Source organism: Mirounga angustirostris, unplaced genomic scaffold (genome assembly GCF_029215605.1).
Source record: "Mirounga angustirostris isolate CCGP_5_RB_7025 unplaced genomic scaffold, mMirAng1.0.hap1 SCAF_10, whole genome shotgun sequence".
NCBI classification, from domain to species: Eukaryota; Metazoa; Chordata; class Mammalia; order Carnivora; family Phocidae; genus Mirounga; species Mirounga angustirostris.
The window spans coordinates 12444369-12464379 of record NW_026991718.1 but is presented as its reverse complement, the minus strand read 5'-3'; the positions used below and the strand labels follow the sequence as shown (position 1 = coordinate 12464379).

Below are 20011 nucleotides of genomic sequence, written 5' to 3'. Positions count from 1 at the left end.
GGACAACATGGGTAGAAGAACATTCTGGAAGTACCAGAGAGTCAGAGTCTGGCAAAGACCTAGCGTTCTACTGGCTTGACGCTCTTAGTTTTGTGGTGGAAGAAAGTGGGATTTTGGCTGGGCCAGTCAAGTCCCTATCATATACACGGAAAATGGATTTTAATTTTGAGGGTGTTTGAGAGAGAAAGCAGTGGGGATGGGACCGTGTCCCCGAGACCTGGTCACTTCAACTTCTTCTCTCTAGTTTCCAGGTCCTTCTGTGGCACATCCAGCAAGAGGTGAGAGATGCAGTCTTACCCCCGGATCCTTCTTCAGAAATTCACCTTCTTCACAGTCTACACCCAAGTGCACAGGAAACAGCCCCTGTGTCAGGGCTCCCTTTTCCTCAGGCTGTGCTCTGTGATGGGAATTTACAAACTCAACCCCAAATCCAGAGGAGACAAACCTCCTTCCCCCTTTACCTTCGAGACCCGGTTTCACAAAATGCAGGGCCAGCCTCACAAATGCCGGCTCAGGATTCACTTTCTCATCAGGCCAAGGACTTTTCAGAGTTGCTGTGTTTTCCATATCATTTCCTTCCTTCCTCCCCCGCTCCCCCCGCTTTCACTTCCTGTTTTTTCTTCCTCTTTCTCCACCCCCTAGCCTGGCTCTCCAGCCCTGTCCCTTGTTGTCTGAGAACAGGAACAAAGCGCAGAGTGTAGATAACCATGATTTCCTGATGGGCCCTCTCTCGCTGCTGACAGCCAGGGCCAGGCTCAGGTTCTCTGGGGCACTGGAGCCTCTGCTGGGGGCCCAGCAGGAAGCCTGGCCTTTAGAGCCCTCTGTCTGAGAGAGAATCTAACAAGAGGAATCCTTCATGTCCTTGCAACCATTCATAGCTTCCAAAGAACTTTCTCCCGCATTCAAGCGAAAGCACTGGAAAAATAAGACAACTGCTAGTGTTTGGACCGAATAACTCAAGTCCAGTTTAGATGGACAAAACACTGATGAGTGAGTTTGATAGGAGTTTATTTCTGGTTCTGCACTTTATTCTCCTTATGACTCTACAGATCATTCTGGTTCTCTGAAACTCGGTTCCCTAGCCCTTTGGAAAAATGGAGTTATGGGTGGCTCATAGGGAATTTTTGAGGACAGATCAGGAAAATGTATCTGTAAGATTCATATGGTAGGCCTGGCAGATCTTATTTGCTGAATAAATGTGAGATCCCCTCTTGGGTTTTGGTTTTCTGCACAGGGGAGTGGCTGTTCAAATCTACAGTAGCCAGAAAAAAAATCACATAATAAATGATAGCCCTGGGAGGAGGGTCCATATCTGTTACTGTGTTTTCCTGAAACGTGGAGAGAGAGAGAGAGAAAGACAGATGAGTGATCTACTGGCCAGGCATAAATCATTGAAAAACAAAGCCCACCCACCACTGTGCTCCTGGGGCCTGCTATTCCATAACAATATTTTTCTGATGAGAAATAGAACAATCCCAACCACAGGCCTGAGGTGGCCTGTTTTCACTTATTTAGCTCCTAGGGGCAAACCCACAAAAACAGCAGAAATCTGGAAAAAGTCCCACCTCCCTTCTTGAAAAATCTGTTTTAAAAAAAAAAAGACTTCCCAACCAGGGTCAATGACCACTTGTTTGAGAAGTCAGCCTGACCATGAAGCTACTTTTTAAAAAATTCCAAAGGCCAGAGAGTCAGAGACATATTCAATTTGAATTCTGCAAGTGGCTGAATCCTTGAATGAGGCTGTTTGCTTCTGAGCCTCAGTTTCCCCAACTACAAAACGAAAACATTACACAAGTGGTGATTGCATCAGTTTCTTGTAGCCCCGGTCATCTGTAATTCTGGTATTCTCTCTGTTCTCCTTAACAAATGGATTATTTCTAGAAGAGAACAGGAAATGGCCTCTCAAAGTAACATGACTTGCATTCCCTTTTAGCAGATTATCATCACTCAATTGAGGACAGAGAAACAACAGGACTCTAGGGGGCCACAGCCTTGATTTGGGAGCCAGACTTGCCTTGTCCAGCTTGCTCAGCTATTTTGTCCCATCAGCCTGGACTGGTGAAGCTGAATCACACAGGAGAACTCCAGGTAAGAAACAACTGACTTTGGTTATAGCAGACAGCACAGTGATAATCAGCATGGTTGGTGGAGAGAATATGTGATATGCATGCTTCTAGAATACTTGCAAGTATGAAGGGTAGTCATTTTACCAGATTCATCATCTTTGATTAGAAGTCATGCTTCCTCAAATGATGTACTATAAGCTGGCTAATTGAATTTACATTAAAAAAAAAAAAAGAAGAAGTCATGCCTCCTAACACCACATACACATAAAAGGGGGGAAAAAACAAAACAAAAAACTAAAAAAATACCAAAGATATAGTTTTGAAGTAGTTAAAGGTCCCTGGGTTCTACAACTGCATTCTGAGTGGGAGCTGTTGTTATCCTGGGTCTGGTGAATGCTGAGGCGTGGAGTAGAGTAGCTTAGAACTACAGGCAGGGGAGAGCAGATTTGAGCTGTAGTTCTAGGTTACTGTTCTGTGCAGAATTCATCTGAGATGAAGAATAATCCAGGTTCCACTCTGTCCATCCTGGTCATGCAGACTTAAGTGAACAGGAGACACCCTTTAGTAGCAAACCCGAGATGGAATTTGGGTCTCGTGCCAGAGGTCTGGCTTGCGTTGCACTCATTATAACGTTTTTTTTTGAGACATTTTCCGTTTGTGCAGTTATCATCCAAGACCACCGCGCTGTTCCAGCTGCGGGTTGCCGGGCCTTACTGCCTGTTCGTTGTTCCTACCTCCCTCCTCTGTCACCTCCTCCCAATCCATTATGGACATTTTTCTTCTTATCTGCCAGGACTGGGCCACACCTCCCTGAACTTCTTCATTGAAGTTGGACCTGACATGAGCTGACACACCTCCCAAATGACTAAAGATCTACTGAGGGGCTCAGCACCCTGGATGCTAGTGTTCTAGCACAGTTCCTTAAGCTGGCCCAGGGCACCCACTCTGACAAGATCAGGAGTCATGAAGGAGATGCCCATACCCTGAGATGGCCACACACCTGTTCATCTTTCTCCAGTTGCCGGCATTCCCTTCTGCTGTCCTCTGTCCTAAAGCTCTTCTTCTGCATCTAGATATCTTGAATTCCCTTGAAAACTAAAAGCAAAAGCATTTCATGTAGCTGAGCATAACACAGAAGGTAAGACCAGGAGATTTCTCAGGTGGTTTCCAGTCCAAGTGCCCAGGATCATTTTATCCTAGACTTGTTCCTAATACCACACTCTCATTCTTTGGGGGCGATAGGATTATCTTGTGCTCCTTTCCTTTCTTCGTCTCATGGTTTCTTTTCCTAGGGTGGCCACCAGGCCACAGCATAATCCAGAGGAAAGAGAAGAGCTTTTGGAATCAGACCTGATTTCAAATCTCAGTCCTGCTATTTATTAGTTCCATGATTTTGCTGAAATCATTTTAAATTGCTGAGGTTCTGTTTCCCCACCAGTAAGATGGGGACAATATGCCCTATGTTGTACGCTTGTGATCAGGATCAAAGGAGATAATTTCTTCCTCAAAGAAATGTTAGCTCCTTTCCCTCTCCAATCTTATTTAGAGCTCCTTAAATAGAGCTTTGATCCCCCCCATCGGGTTCTATTAGAACCTTGTGCCTTGTGTATCTAGTAGCTTGAGGTACTAATTCGTCCAGCCATCCCTTCATTCCACAGATGTACAGCAGGTGCCATTCTTGGTGTTAGGGATACGGCCCAGAACAAAACGAAGTTCCTGTTCTCATGGGGCTTGCATTCTAGTGGGATCATGAGATCGTCAACAAGTAAACATATGTACATTATATCAGGCAGTGTTAAGTGTTATAGAAAAAAATAAAGCAGGAAAACATAAATAAAGAACGCCAAGCCAGAGAGATGGGAAGTGGGGAAAGAAGGAACAGGATCCAAGGAAAGGCCTCCCTGCTTAGGCGTTATTGGAGTAGGACCCAAACAAAGTGAGGGAGTGAGGCTCGAAGGAACAAAGACCTGAGGTGGGAATGTGCCTGGGCTTTAAGGACCTGCAAGCAGCCGGTAGGATTGGAGCAGAAGGAGCGAGGGGACTGGGGAAGGAGGTGAGGATAGAGAGAAGCAATCAGACCATGTAGGGCCTCATACGCCACTGTAAGGACTTGGACTTTTATGTTCTGGCTGGCCTTTCCAGAGATTCTTCTCCCTTTCCTCCCTCTTCCCAGGAGCATCTCCCCCTCCCTGAAGCATCCCTAAATAGAAAAAGGGATGGATGCTCTTGCCCAATAGAGTATGAGCCACCCATTCCAAAACCCGTGTTGGGCATTTGGTACCAAGACTCTGGAGATGAATGAATGAGATGTGGGCCTGTCCTAGGAGCCTGCGGTCCAGCACTAGTTCAGGCTGCTTGAGAAAGTTGCCCTGATAAATTAGGCCAAAGTGAGGAGTTGTTCTAAATTGGTCCTTGTGGAAGCAGTTTGCTAGAGTGGCCGTTTTCCATTGGAACCTCCCACAGGTCACTTCTACCCGATTTCTTGGAATGCATTCTCTTGTGTTGCCAAGTCTTGCCTTCAGGGTAGAGAGGGGATCGGTTCATTCAGCAAACATTTGAGTGCCTGTTCTGTTTCAGTGTCAGCGTAGACGCTGGCTACAGATGATGACTAGATTCGCTCCCTGCCCTCGAGGGATTGATGGTTTTCCTAGTGACCAGACGATACCGTCTGTGTTGTGGTAAGAGTGGGTGTGAGGGAGCCCAAGGAGAGGCTCCTGACCCGCATGGAGGGGGCAGAATGGGGCAGCTCCTGGGCTGTGTCATCTCCACTCAGTCCAAGTGAATAGCAGGGAGGGTGGGCAACATCAGGGAAGGGTACTGGGAGGAAAGGGATAAGCCAGGGCTGCCCATCAGAGGCACTGTGCCTGTCAGTCATTGTGGCCGTGGAGTGTGAGATGAGGCGAATCTGAGGGGCCCAGTTAGAGGGGGAGGACGGAAGGCTCACCAGGGGCCTCGAATGCCCACCAGGGGTGTCGAGTCCACATGAGGACAGCTCAGAGCTGTGAGGAGTCTTTTTAAAGCAAAGATCGATGGTCTGATGAGATTGGAGTTATATGAAGCAAAGGGTCTAATTTTACTGACCCTAAATTTATTCTGATTTATCAAAAGTGGTTGGTTTTTATTTTTTTTATTTTTTATTTTTTTTAAGATTTTATTTATTTATTTGACAGAGAGATAGAGAGAGCACAAGTAGGCCAAGAAGCAGGCAGAGGGAGAGGGAGAAGCAGGCTTTCTGCTGAGCAGGGAGCCCGACACGGGGCTCGATCCCAGCACTCTGGGATCATGACCTGAGCCGAAGGCAGATGCTTAACGACTGAGCCACCCAGATGCCCCAAAAGTGGTTGGTTTTTAAAGTGCTTGTTTTATACGTACTTCTTGTAGAATTGTAAGATCAGAGTCTCCTCAGAGGTAAAGTAGGTTCGTACAGACGGACTGAAGGAGATCGCCGTCTGGTGCCAATGAACACGCAGCCCTTTCTGTCGCCCTCATGAATGGTAAATGTTGACCGTTTCATGTGCAGCCTGGGTGCACAAATTGCTGGGATGTGGTTAGAACATGAGCCTTTTTTCTCATTGGAGAGAGTGGCTGGCAAAAGCCTGTGCTGTTCTAGGAGGAATGGTGGAATTTAGGTCTTGGTACATTTTCTTCTAGTCAGAAAGCAAATGGGTAATATCCATCTCTTAACCCTCTCCTAGTTGAATGTTCTCTTTAGAAAGGACATATTCACTGGCCAGGCAATACCAGAGTTCCTGCCATGGGCCAGACGCTGTGCTAGGCCTGGAAACCATCAGGACGGATCAAGCATGCTCACCCCTCCAAGGAGGTCAAGTCTGTGGCAATGACAGGGAAGACAAGAGTCACAGACACAGATGGTGGGCAGGGGCCCCTTGCCCGAACAAGGTGCGGAAAGGGAGGGGTGCCTGGGTGACTCAGCCGGTTAAGCCCGTCTGACTCTTGATTTCGGCTCAGGTCATGATCTCGGGGTCATGGGATTGAGTCCCGTGTCAGGCTCCTCACTCAGCAGGGAGTCTGCTTGAGATTCTCTCTCTCCCTCTGCCCCTCCCCTGCTAAAATAAATAAATCAATCTTTGTTTTAAAAAGTGCAGAAAGGGAGAATGTTCTCTGCCTGGGGAAGTCAGGGAAGGCTTCCCGGAGGGGGCCAAATGAGCTGGGCATTGAAGGGTGAGTAGGAGTTGAGAGCTGGGCAAGAGACAACCCTAGTACAGAATGGCACTCTATAAATACAGGCCATCATTGGTATGTCTGTGGTGGTGGTGGTGGTGGTGGTGATGGAGAGGAAATAGCCAGAGTGATCATCAGGCACAGATAATGCCTCAACTCTGCTCTTCAGAGCCCATTAGTAGCCGCCTCCTCAGCCTCCCACCTTGTTCCCAACAGTGACTAAAAATAATCAGATTGACTAATTTGAGTTGCTCTCTCCTCTGACCCCATGGAGGTGTCAGTGAGCGAATAGGATGAGAGGGACCACGGAAAGAAGTGGAAAGAGGAGGAGGAGGAGGAATCCATCCCCATCATCCAGAAACATGGATGTAATGACGTCTCTTACACTGGGGCTCTCTGGTAGCAAAACTCAACTTCCCAGAAAACCAGGTCTGCTGCTTCCCTCTGAAAACTGCAAGAGAGGTTGAGAACTGTGTCTGTCCCTCTACCTTCCTCTTGAGGGGGGGCGCGGAGACATATATATGTAAATACGTGTGTGTGTGTGTGTGTATCCAGACACATGTACATATGTGTGCCGTCTATGTGTGTACATATAGGTATGTGGACACACAGACACACACACATCTGTGTTATTTAGAGTCTATGCTAACCTCACAGAGCCCGGTGCCAAGCCCTCCAGCTGCACGTGCTGGCATGGGGTAGAAGCGGCCTGGCCGACCTGCGCACTTCCCCAGCTGTGCTGCAGTCTATGTGCTTCCCGGCACTGGGGGTTCACAAGCACCCCAGGATGCCAGGGACAGAAGAGGACACTGAGACTCAGAGCCACGGAGCAGCTTGTCCAAGGCCTGAAGCTCCTAGGTGGTCAGGAGTCAGGCTGTCTTGTAATAATTGTCCCCTCGACTGCTCTGCATGCTGCGCCACCCTTCTGATAACCCAGTGAGAAGCGGCGGAGAATCACCCTTGGACGTGGCCCTCCCCTAGAGCTCTGAAATGCAGCACTGGGCAGAGCAGTGGTATCCTGCCATGGAGTCCTCTCTGGATTCCTGTGGTGCCGGCAAAGTCTCTACATCTTGTCCTGCAGGTGTCTGTTTACATGCTTCCAGGGACGGGGAGCTCACTACTTGATAAAACAATTTGTTCTAGTTGTGGGCACTAGGGATCCTTCCCTCCTTACAGAGCCATCTCTGAACCTAACCCTGTCCCATTTCTAGTAGGCTTACTTCCAGTTTTTTTTGTTTTTTTTTTTTTAGTTATCTCTGTTCCCAATGTGGGGCTCAAACTCATGACCCTAAGATCAAGAGTAGCATACTCTACCGACTGAGCCAGCCAGGCACCCCCTCATTACTAGTAGGCTTAAATCTCAACAGCAAGCAGCTTAAGGAGTGAGTGCTTTGCTCGGTTTGGAGTCTCCAGGAGACACAGGCAGCCCCATGACATAGACCCCCTCTCCATTTCTCCTCCTGGAGAACCAGGAGAATCAGCCGGGGCTTCCTCATCTCTTGCTTTGGGGGGGTCTGTGTGTTCTTCCTGATGGGCTAGGCTGAGTGGAACACAGAGCAGCTGGGTTTCTTCTCTTCTCACTCTAAGGAAAGACCTCACCATGAGCTTTCTCCCACACTCTTCTCTCCACAAACCTGGCCATCCCAGGGTGAGTAAGAATTTCCTTGGGATGCCTTTAACAGACAGAAAGTGAAGTTTGAAAAGAAAAAGAGAAAGAAAAGGAAGCAAGGAAAGGATGACCATAGTGTCAGGGTTAACTTGGGTTCTAGCCCAGGCTGTGGCACTGACTGACCATTTGACCTTGGACACCCCTTCCCTCCTCCATCGTCACTACGAGGCAGTTGGGCTTGATGGTTCAGGGCTTTCCATTTCCAAACTTGACCCCAGAGAGCATCCTTGAATGCTGCTGAATCCGCACGTGACCCCGCAGGACCCCAGTGTGGGGGTGTGGGGTTCACATCCACATCACCCCACCAGGAAGCGCCTCTGGAAGGTGAGAAACTGGACCTCTCATCTTTTCGTGGCTCGCCAGGCCTCCGTCAGCCCTGGACTTCAGAAGAGCTGATGTGGTTCTCAGACTGAAAGGGCTCAGCCTGCACCCCCCACCCCCATCCCGAATCCGTGAGCCCTGGTGTAGCTGCCACCCTTGCCCTGCCCCTTCGTCCCAGTTTTCCAGCTTGCTGCAGCTCTGTGTTCCTTCTCTGTGCTGGGAGATAGGAGAATCGGCTTGGGGTGCTTGGCCTAGCCCTGAGGGCAAGCCTGCCTTTCTCTGGGACTTGGAAGCTGCCGGCCTGGTGGCCCAGGATGGAGACTTCATCTGACCTGCAATCCAGAGTTAGGCCCAGGCTGCAAATGGGCAGAGGCATTCTGGGGAGAGAATCGTTACTGCCGAAAGCCTGCTCGGAACGTGTCTCCTCCAGAGACCTCGCTTCCCAGCACACCCCCTGGCTCTTCTCCTGACCATGCGGCTCGTCCAAAAAGAAGGGGAACAGGGAAATCTAACGTACTGTCTTCAGTTGCCATCACACGGGATACCTGGAGCCTGGAAACGTGATGACATTTGCGAAGGCATGTGTCCCTGGCTTTAGGGAATGACATGATAGTGTGCATCAGCGAGGACCGTAGGTGAGGTTTGGTTCAGTAATGGTCATCATGAAATGCGGTGTCACGTTATGGTTCGGAGCACAGACTAGAGCCACATCGCCAGAAGGCTAGCTGGTGAGCTCGGACGGTGACCACATATCTCATCCAACAGTTTCCTTGTCTGTAAAGTGAGAAAGTCGATGGCGCCTGCCATTTGGGGTTGCTCTGCTCTTTCAATGAGCTAGTCTAGGTGTGGGCTCTGGGCGGCGCCTGGCACATAGTAAGGACCCAATTCATGTTAGCTCTTTTTATTTTGATCTGAAGCCTTCGTTGAATATTTTATTAAAAGTTAGTTTTCGGGATGTGCCGTGGGTTCCGGCATCGAAGAGCTATTTATTAAGCATCTTCTGAGTGCAGAACTAGTCCCAGAAGGAGTTTCAAAGCTGAAGTCAGCCACAGTGATGAGCAGTCCAACCCCAGACGTGCGGCACCGTCTGGCCATTGGAACAACCAGAGCATCTGAGGAGACCAGAGGCAGCAGGAGAGATCCCCGAACCCGGAGGCTTCTCAGGGCAACGTGGTGGTTCAGAGTCAGGGTGGTGGCCAGGAGGGGATGGAGGCAGGACGCTGGAGGCAGATGGTGGGTTGTGAGGAGGAGGAGGATCTCCACAAGGATGATGGAGGGATGGGGGAGCCGCTCTGAACAGGAGGTGGGAGAAGAGCTAAGGAGAGAGGGATTGCTTGAGAGCCCTGAGGGCACCCAGGGGGGACCCCTCCACTCTGTCCAGCTCCGTGTTGGGGGAGGGAGAGGGCTCCGGATGTGCCAGCAGAGGCCCCCCACACAGGCAGGACGGGCGCAGGCCCGCTGCCCCGCACTGGGAGAGCACAGGCCCCTCTATGTGCCCAGGAGCCCCAGCCAGGCCTCCTCTCCTTGGAGGGCCCCACAAAGACTCGCTTGTTCTCCCCTGACATCAGACCTCGCCCTCAGGACTTCTCTGTTCTTCTGGGGCAAGATCTCACACAGTGATAATGGCCTGAAAGGGAAGACTGGCTCAGGCGTCACCATGCCAACCCGCTCCCCGGCAGAGGGCAGGAAGATGGTGCCCACCACGTGAGCCTGTGCACCTTGCAGGTCCTGCCGGGCACAGAGCCGAGCACTGGGCGCCTGGTCCCAGCCCCATGGGAGCTGCTGGTAGTGGTTCTGAGAAACGCCAGCTGCGTGGTCAGGAATGGGCAAAATATCAGAGGGCCAAATTAATGATCGCAGTGTACAATGAGCTGATTGTTTTCTGGTTGGTTTTCTTTTTTTTTTTTTTTTCTCTTAAGTAAGCAAGTGTTGCATTTAAACACCTGGGGTTTCTATTTTAACAGAGACTTATGTAGAGAGTTTTACCTTCGAAATTTCATAAAATCTTACTGTTCGGGGGCTCCTGGGTGGCTCAGTCAGTTAAGCATCCGACTCTTGATTTTGGCTCAGGTTAGGGTCTCAGGATCCTGGGATCAAGCCCTGCATCGGGCTCCACGCTCAGCGGGGAGTCTGCTTGAGAGTCTCTCTCTCTCCCTCTCCTTCTGCTCCTCCCCTGCTTGTGCTCTCTCTCTCAAATCAATCAATCAATACTTTTTTAAAAAATAAAAAGAAAAGCTTACTCTTTAGAGGAATCTGTGAGATCGGCTGGTCTAGCTTCTGTCTGATCTTTTTTTTCAAGTGAGTTGACTGAGGCTGGGGGAGTAGGAGGCAGTGTGGACAATGGGAAGAGTAAAGCCTTCCCAGCCTCTCATTCCAGGCTCTCAGATCGGGATCCTGTGTATAAAGCCCTTAGCACAAAACCTGGCCCACAGCGGGGCTCAGAAAAAGCTATCCCTGATTATTTTGTGAACTTCCATGTGTGCCAAGTGGGATCAATAAATGAAACACTCATAAAACAAAATACATGTTAATCCAGTACAGGAGAAGCTCCTGATTCCCTTCGTCCTAAAACAGCCACTTACTTTTGAGCTACAGGAAGGAAAGAGGGCTTGACATTGGAACTTCCAATCTTTAGTCTAGGGCAGGGCTTCTCAAACATATAGACAAGGCCACAGGCTAGTCTGGGAAGGTAAGCTGGTGTCTCCGCAGTCTCTCCATGGTGCTTCCCACACTCCGCTGGGCACCACAGGACCTGAGCTTATTTCATTTAGCTGGGTTCTCAGCTGGTGCAAACCGCACAGCAGCCTCAGACCTCATATTGGAATAAAAGTTTGCCATCTTCAAGTAGGACTAAGATGCAACCTAAACACTACTTGAGCCATCTGTTGAGGCTGCTGGAGAGCAGAGCTTTCAAACATAGTCATTTGTGGCCACGGCCACCAGCCTGGGAACCCCAGCTGCAGGGTAAAGTTGAAATCAGGATAGTGCGTGGTTGAATCATCAAGAGCAGGGCTGGCCTTTAACATAAATTTCGAGATAAACTCCGTGAGTTTGTTTGTTTGGTTTAATTGTGGTCTTGGTGGATCAATCCAAACAGGGAAGTCCCATGGTGACTTTGCTGGGTTCTCTGTGTATTGTGGGTTTCCTGCAGGAGCATCCTCTCTCTCTCAAGAGCAACATTGTACGTCTGTGTAGAAATAGCTTGTCTATAAGCGCCGGGGCGGGGGGTGGGGGTGCAGTCACTAATGGAGGATCTCCCACTATCCTAATTTACACTTTCAGAGTATTTTCCAGGTGGGCCAAAGTAAACTATAGAAACTCATTTTGATAAGCTGAGGATAGAATTTCAGCCTTCCCCCTCCCCCTCATTTTTTCTTTCTCTTCCACTCCAACTGCAGTCAAGGTGATTCAGTCACAAGCTATGTTTCCCTTGGTGGCAAACGCGACTTAAGAAATTAGTGAGAGCAGCTGGGGAGGATGCTTACTTACCCAAATGGTTGAATCCAGTGATTTTTTTCCCCCAATTGCCATGGCTTCACTGTTGGCAGCCTGGTTAAGACCAGTGCTTTTGAAATGACTTTGATCAGGAATTAAGTGAATTATGGTGTTAAGCAAGCATTGGGTACTACAGCTGTGAATCTGAACACTGTTTACTACGAAGAGGAATAATGTTTAGAAAATATCCAGGACTTTGAAATCGATCCTGCTGCTTTGTCCTTTTTACAAACTTCTGCGTTTGTTCGAAGGCCCTACCCTGACCTGGTCTGGCAATTTTAACGTGAGGCGATAATGCCTCTTAGTGGAGAGCCTATTTAACTGCAAGCCCTTGTATTTGCCCAAAGAAAAACTGGGTTTTGGCAGCATGACATCACTTTCACAATTCTTAAAACTAAACAAGGTACCTGCTTTTGAAGGTCATCGTGAAAATCAAATGAGATAATTTGTGGGCAGCGCTTAAAACAGCACGGAGCCCAGGACTGCCAGTGGCCGTGACCGTGGTCATCTGACAACGAGGATGTGGGGAAGCAGGGGATGACTGAAGTCGTCTTTGGAGTCCCCAGGATTTCAGTTTCAGGGCCTTCTGTGTCAGCTGGGATATGTGGTAGGAAAGGTGACGGAAGCTGCACATCCTCACCTGAGATAAGACTCCCTTCCCGCCGGCCCACCTGCCTGCAAGACCCACTTCCGAAAGCGCACCCATGGTTCAGCCTTACATATTCTCACTGTGCAGGAAATTTGATTCAAAACGGCATCCACGGGGCACCTGGGTGGCCCAGTTGGTTAGTACCTGACTGTTGATTTAGGCTCAGGTCATGATCTCAGGATCCTGAGGTCCAGCCCCATGTGAGGCTCCGCCCTCAGCCGGGAGTTTGCTTAAGATTCTCTCCTTCCCCCTCTGCCCCTCCCTCAGCTCTCTCTCTCTCTAAAAATAAATAAATAAAATATTTCAAAAACAAAGAGGCATCCACAAGTGGGAATTCATGGACCTGAGACATGTTATTTTGTCATGCCTGTCCTTGACCTTGGGCTTCTCCCAGCTCGGCCTCTGAAGCTGATTGGTGGGGCCAAAGGCGGGGCCAGTCACAGGCTTCTCTTTGTGAGGAGTTGCTGGCCATCTCCTCCAAGCCGGTGAGGCAGGCTATTCTCAGAGCCTGCTGCCTGTCTTCAGTTCACTTGTGCATCCCTGAGACTGTAGCTGGCCTTTCAGATGACTCAAATTTTCTTTCTTTCAATTTTCAAGCATAGCATGAGATCCCTGTCTGCTTCTCCATATGCCAGAAACTAGTTACATCTTTTTAAAACTAGGTGAAAGGGGGAAAACATTTCCTCCCTCCCTCTTCCCTCCCTCCCTTCCCTCCCTCCTTCCCTCCCTCCCTTCCTCCCTCCCTCCCTCCCTCCCTCCCTCCCTTCCTTCCTTCCTTCCTTCCTTCCTTCTTCCTTCCTTCCTTCCTTCCTTCCCTCCCTCCCTCCCTCCTTCCTTCTCTCTTTCTCTTTCTAAGTAAATGGCTGGGACTCAAGAGATCTTAGATGGATACAGATTTTGGCATTCATGCTGTCACTTCTCCACTCATTTTTTTTTCCATTTATTAGCAAACACGTATTCCCTGAGTGGCCTGCTGTGGATTCAAGCGTAAGTCCTAGCTCCTGTCCTGGAGGTTTTCACCTTCTAGGAAGAGAGGCAGACAGGTAAGCAGGAGTGACTGGAATGGTGGTGGTAGGGTGGTATGTGAGGACTCCAAGGGCTCTGGTGAGAGGCAAAGGGCAGGGGACACCGCCCCCCACCCTGGGAATGGGGACAGGCATCAGGACAGGCCCCAGGCCAGTGGAGGATGGGAGTCTGCCGGGCAGAGAACTACCTTGAGAGCAGGTGTAAATGCACATAGGAAAACCAGTCCCACCACTTCATCATAACCAGAAGACTGGGATCTGCCCAGGGACCGCAAAGCTGAGCGTGTGAGAGCTGTCACTCCCAAGACCCTCTCGTCCATCCCCACCGAGAGGGCGTGATCTCAGCAGAGGGACCTGGGGTTGGCTTCCATCCAGCTCTGGGTCTCCCCAGTAGCCAGATGTCCACTGAGAGGTCTCCCTCCCAACTCCACAGCCTCCTTCTGCATGAGACCTTTCCAGTGTTTTCCAGCCCAGACGAATCACCCTTTCTCTTGTACCCCTTTTCCAGAACACTTTCCCTTCACCCAAACCACAGGCCTTCCTAGAACGCTCCATGCTCTACAGTGGGCTTTGAACATGGCTTCTTGCCCTCACTGGATTGTGCTCTCAGACCACTGCAGGGACCGAGTCTTACTGAGCACGGGTCTCTAAAATGAGCGAATGTTCATGTACTTATTCCTTAGACCATTCGTCAACTTTCCAAACTCTATTGAGGACTCTGCTAGGTATCGAGGATCTTAGGGTCGTCGGAAGGAAGAGGTTATTTAAACTTGGGAGCAAGTGGCCAGGATGAGGAGAGGTGTTGGAATTCTTTGGTGGTGGGCCATCAGCTAAATTATATTGAATATAAATTGATAGCCTGGCACAGCTAGTAGAGTTTTGCCAACTAAACAAAATCTTCGGTTATAGTGGTACTTTCTAGAAATTCTGAAAAAGCTTATTACTTATTCCAATGAAATGCTGCCATTTCGTGGGCAATATAACTAGACTCCCAGAGCCTTGGGATCTGTATTAACATCATCGCTTTGTCACCTCATGGATTTTTTTTTAAATTTGAAATTTGAAAGCCAAAGGACAGAGCTTTGGTTTTTGCAAATTATCCCCAACCTAGCGCCTTCATGTTACAATTGTACTATTATTATAATTGCAATGAGAGCTGATTTGGGCTTCTAGGGCTGGGGCATGGCAGGTCCTCAATTGCTCCTCAAGTTCCAAAGGGAAGGTGTCTAAATGAGAGCATGTCATATTAGACCTTTGGAGACACGGGAAAGATGAGACCAGGCTGTCCGAGCATTGCTTCGTAGAGCCACTTTGTTGAATATATGAAAATCGTTTGTAGTTTGCGCGCCTATGCGTTTCATGACATTTGCTGCCTCCAGCATACGCAAGCGCTTGAGAACAGCATTCCACCAGATTCCAGAATTACTACTGTTTTTCACAGACTAACGCTCTAGCACTCCATGATGGCCGCAGTGGCCGATTCGGATACAGCATGGAACATTTGAAAGTGCTGGGGGTCTACCATCACTGTCCTTGCCAAATAACTTGAAATCCAAATGGCCTCAAGGAGCAAGACCAGGGCGGCTTTTGCAGAAAGTGTTGTTGGCGTGGAATGCTGTGACTTACATGGAAGGTCCATCCCTGTTGTAATGAACTTAGCTCACGATTTGGCATTAGGTTGCCTGGATGCATATTTGGAAATTGTTGCACATTTTTACTGTATAAAACTCTAGGACTCTGGGGCAGGGAGGAGTTCCCAGCTCATTGAGCCAGTCCTGGTGGGCAATAGAGGATAAGGATGAGGCTCAGAGCCGGGAAATGACTTTCCCCAAGGTTCTGCAGCAAATGAATGGCTAAAATGAGATTAGGACGCAGAGGCCATGGCTCTCTGTGCACTTGGTGGCATTACAGAGGCATCATGGTCAATGTTATGTCCTGTGTCCATTTGGCCTTGGGTGACACGATAGCCATCTGACCTACCCAAGGTGCCAAGCTGCATTTCTGCCCAGGAATGTCCCTGCTCCCGCTCTCTGGTTGCAAAGTTCCTACATAATCAGTCCTCAGCTGATTCTTCTGACCTTCTCTTCCTCCCTCCCTTCCCCTGCCCTCCCCTCCAAAATACACTTTCTCTTTTACAGTTTCATACTGTTCCTCGTTTGGACCATGCTCACTGGACAGCATTTCCCCATCCCCTGCAGTGGCTACTTCTCCCTCACTCTTATGCAAATGGCCGTGTCTGACCAAAATATCTGATGACCTGAGAGCGTCTCCTCCCATGGGATATGGAGGAAAAAACTTAGGTTTTGTTAACAGAGAGCTCCATGGGGTCATGGGAGTTCTGTTCATGAATGAATGACTACATTCATTCCAAATGAACATATGTGAACATATGTGTGGTGTTCCTACTATGTGTCAGGCCCTAGTCTAGGAGTTGAAGGTACATATGTCAGAGATTAAAAAGAAAAATAAAGGAAGTGACTGGGGGTGGGGTGAGGTGAGGAGAAGTGAAATCCAATTTTGGACTGGGTGGTTAGGTTGGGCTCCCCTGAAAAATAAACCCTGAACAGAGACCTAAAGAAAAAAACATGCAGATATATTGGGGGAAAACATTCTAGGTAGAAGGACTAGCAAGTGCAAAGGTCCTGTGGCAGAAAGATACGTGGTAAGTTCAAAAAAAGAAAAGATGAGGAGGCAGAGGTGGCTGAAGCAGAGTGAAGGAGGGGAAGTTGCAGGAGATGAACCACTTTGTGGTACCATCACAGAGGGACTTGTTGACTTTGATAGGGATCTTGTGCCTTACTCTGAGTAAAATAGGACACTGCTAAAAGGATTTAAGCAGAAGGGTGACAGCTGGGAAATCTGTTTAAGGGGCAACTACGATACTCTGGGCAAGAGGTGATGGCTTGTGGCTTGGTCTAGGGCACTGGTGATGAAGGGTGTGAGAAGCAATTGGATTCAAGATACATCTTAAAAGTATAGCTGATGGGATTTGTTAGCTTGGTTATGGGGTATGAGAGAAAGAGAGAAGTCAAGGATAACACCAGCTTTGTTGGACTGAGCATCTGGACACATGGAATTGCCATTGGCTGAGTTGGGGAAGACTGGAACAGGGCAGTTTTAATGTTGGGTATGTTAAGTTTCAGCTGTTTATCACAGTCAAGTAGTCAATTGGATATACGAGTCGGGAGTTCAAGCGAGGGGGGTCAAGGCAACAGGGAAGAATTTGGAAGTCATCAGCATCCATCTCTAAGATGATATTGAAAGCCCTCCCAGATATCAATAACTGTAGGAAGGAGGAGCTCTTCGTCATGGCCGGGAGGACAGAACTCAGACCGGTGGTTGGAACAATAAAAATAACAAGAGTAATAGTGAGTTATGGCAACTACCATTTATGCATCTGGCTGCTTACCTCTGTTGTCTCATTATTTCCAAAAACCACCCTTGAAGAGGTTGAAATAATCTGTGTTTTACTCATATTGAGACTCTGACTCAAGGAGGTGAAGTAAATGTTGTTAAATAACATTTATTAAGACCACCCAGCTCATAAGCTGGCTGAGCTGGGATTCAACCCAAGTCCATGTTGCTGTTGCTATGCTGAGCATCAATCAGGAAGCAGATCACAGCTCAGTTTAAGGAGTTCAAGGGCATGGTCTTTCTCTCATCCTTGCCAAACACCTTTCAGCTGAGAATTTCTACCAGCTCAGCCCCCACCTTCAAGTTAAGCCTGGCCTGAAGATCGGGCACTTCAGGTGCAGGATGAAATAAAGCCCGAGGGGACACAGAGTGCTGCCCATGCCAACAGGGCACACTATGTAAAGCAAGGGGGGACGATTTGAAAAAAAGCATTAGTGATGAGATACAAGACAGAGTCACGCCTCTGCTCTAAACGTCAGCTACAGTTTAAAGCAAAGACATTACCAGGAGGCGCTTGTTGATTTCCTAGTGCCAGAGGTCAGAGGACAATGCCCACCCTCCCCGAGGCAGGTGTTTATGGCACACTGGCCCTCTGCAGGCTCTCCGCTCTGCTGTCCTCTGTGTCAGGCCAGGCCGCAGGCAAATGAGTGCGGTGGACTCCATCTAGCAGAGTAAGATCTGACTTGTCCAAGGTCTGCAGCTAGTACATGGTACCTTAGAGATCTGAACTAGGCTTTCCAGACCCCCGAGCTTCTGCCTGTCGCACCGCACTGCTTCAGAAGGGAAAGGAGAGACGGGGCTGGAGGAACCTTGAGAGCGCCTCGTGTCCTCCATCATCCAAGTATCCCCGGCATGCAGTTCCGGGGATGGCCAGCAGAGGGGACCACGCACCCGGGTTTCTCCAGCCCGCTGCCTGAAGCCATGTTGAATGAGCAAATGTCTGCAGCAGACTATGAGATCTACATGTCTCCTTGGCAGGAAATCCTCGAGGAGCACTGCGGGGTTGTGCAAACAGCCTTACAATGTCCGCTTGTGTGTGTGCACTCGGCTTCGCCTGCGTCGCCCACAATGCTCTGTTTTTTTTGGATAATGGGGCTCTGTGGACCCATACGCCTTGTCATGCAAAGGGAGGGACCTGTATTTGTCATAAATGGGCTCTTGTATGATTAATAGCTGGGCGAAGGAGCACGCAGCAGCCGTTCAGCACCCAGCTTCACGTCCTCACTGAGGCGGTGGTCTGAGTCGGCTTTCTTCCCTTGCTCCAAAGCAGCAGTGCAGTATTTATTGCTAAAAGGGAAATGACTTGTTTACGTGGTGGCTGCAGTTTGGGCTACGCACGACAGGAGGTGCAGAAAACTGGCATTTGTTCTCAGGGGCTGACTGCACGCCAGCTGCTTAATCGGCATTCTCTTTATTTCCTCAATAGCAACACTGCAAAGGAAGTATTATAATTTGCATTTTACAGATGAGGAAAACTCTGATTCCGAAGAGTAGCAGGACTTGCCCAAGGTGTCCAGAGCACATGGTATTCCCATTAAACGACTCTCTTTCCTTTTCAGTGTGGTCCATGGTCCACACACTTGAAGATGCCTTCCTCGTCCTGTCTGGCTGCCCATACACTGAAATCAGTGATTTTAAAACAAATGAGGAATTTCCATCCCCGGGCTTTGGTGTGTTTATAGTACCTCCTGGAATTATATGCAAAAAAAAAAAAAAAATGTGGGTCTGTGTGGGTGTGTGCATTTTTCTGAGAAGGCTGATTTACATCACATTCTCGAAGTCATCTGCGATCATATTTCTATTTGGGGACATGCTTCTTTTTCTCTGACCTCTTCCTCTTACCGGTGACTGTTTTCTCTATTGAATGTATTCAAAGCTGACATCTCACTGTTGTAGCTATGCGGAGACGACTCTTGTCACACTTCCGAGCAGAGGGCTGTGTGCTGTGCTGGACCTGGGCTTGGTGCTCGGTGGGGTGGAGGAGGAAGGAGGGAGTGAAATGGGTAACATTCTGAAAATGAAGAAGACATAGCCCTTGAAAGAATTCACAGCAAGGAGGGTTGTTTACTCAGCCCGGGAGTCAGGTAGGAGGTTTCTGAGAGGAAATGCTATTTGATTTGGGTCTTGAAAGATAGACAGAACATCGGCAGGCAGAGGAGAGGGGAAGGGCATTCCAGGCAAAGGGAATAACATAAGCAAAGAGGGGGGGAGGCAAGAAGGAGGCCAGAGCTGTTGGCACTGTCCATATTCTGGTGTGACCAAAGTACATAGCGTTCGAAGGAGCTGAAACTTGAAAGGGACCTCTGGGTCAGTTTTTATGGTCCTGAATACCATGTAAAAAAAAAAAATTGTACTTATCTTAATTTGACAGCCAGCTTGGAAAACATTTATGCTAAAATACGCCCTCCTTCCCCAGCTAACCCCACGTCCCACTCAGCCATGGAGTCTGCCTCGGGAAGCAGCTCCTTGCACAAGAGCCACATATCCCAGTGCTCAGCCAACCCGCCCCACCCACCTCTCCCGTCCCAGCCCAGGTTGATGGCCTCGATCACTTGCTTGGGGTTCAAGCCAGGGATTCTATTTGAAAATGTTAGTTTGGTCTTCCATGAACAATACTTTGCAATCAAGCCGATGGCTGTCTTCAGAAACTGGAAACAAAAGCAGAACCACTCCTACCTCTGAGATTTCAAGGGAGGTTTTCAGGCCCTTAGATGCCCTTCACGCTTGAGATATCATGGACCATGCCAATCTCCATTGGCTTCAAATTCTTCAAGTTTTTAGTATGTGAAATGGCTTTTGTTGGTCTTTTTGGCACTTACATAATTTTTGACATCTCCCCCCAAATAAATTTGACCTGGGAAGTAATATCCCGAATGCTTTGACATGTCAATTCCAAGTCTCCTTGGGTATACAGGTGGGCCCCAGTTTAAGAAAACTCAGCATCTGAAAACCTAGACTTGCAAATCAAGTCAACCCACGGCACTGGGGTGGGTGGGATTCTCCAGGGGGCTTTCACTTCCCAGAAGGATTTCTTCCAATAGCACCTCCCTGTGCATCAACCTGCTAGGTCATATTTTACCACCTGACAGTGAACTATGGAGGCAAAGAAACTTCAAGCACAAATCTGTGATGCAGCTGCCCATGGAATGAAAACCAGGCAGAGATGAGGGGAAATCTTCTTTTTTTTTTT

General features: G+C 48.8%; 1 protein-coding gene across 3 annotated transcripts in view; it reads left to right on the top strand.

Moving 5' to 3' along the window:
* CYRIA (CYFIP related Rac1 interactor A) overlaps positions 1 to 20011 on the top strand; it is a 105027-nt gene that overhangs the window by 41309 nt on the left and 43707 nt on the right. Inside the window, exons 2-3 of one of the 3 annotated variants that reach the window (XM_045884122.3) lie at positions 1937 to 2088; positions 13330 to 13425. The gene's annotated coding sequence lies outside the window, so the exon portion shown is untranslated. Of the gene's footprint in view, positions 1 to 1933; positions 2089 to 13329; positions 13426 to 20011 lie in introns of all 3 variants that reach the window. The other 2 variants (XM_045884121.3, XM_064571902.1) reach the window with 2 other exon arrangements.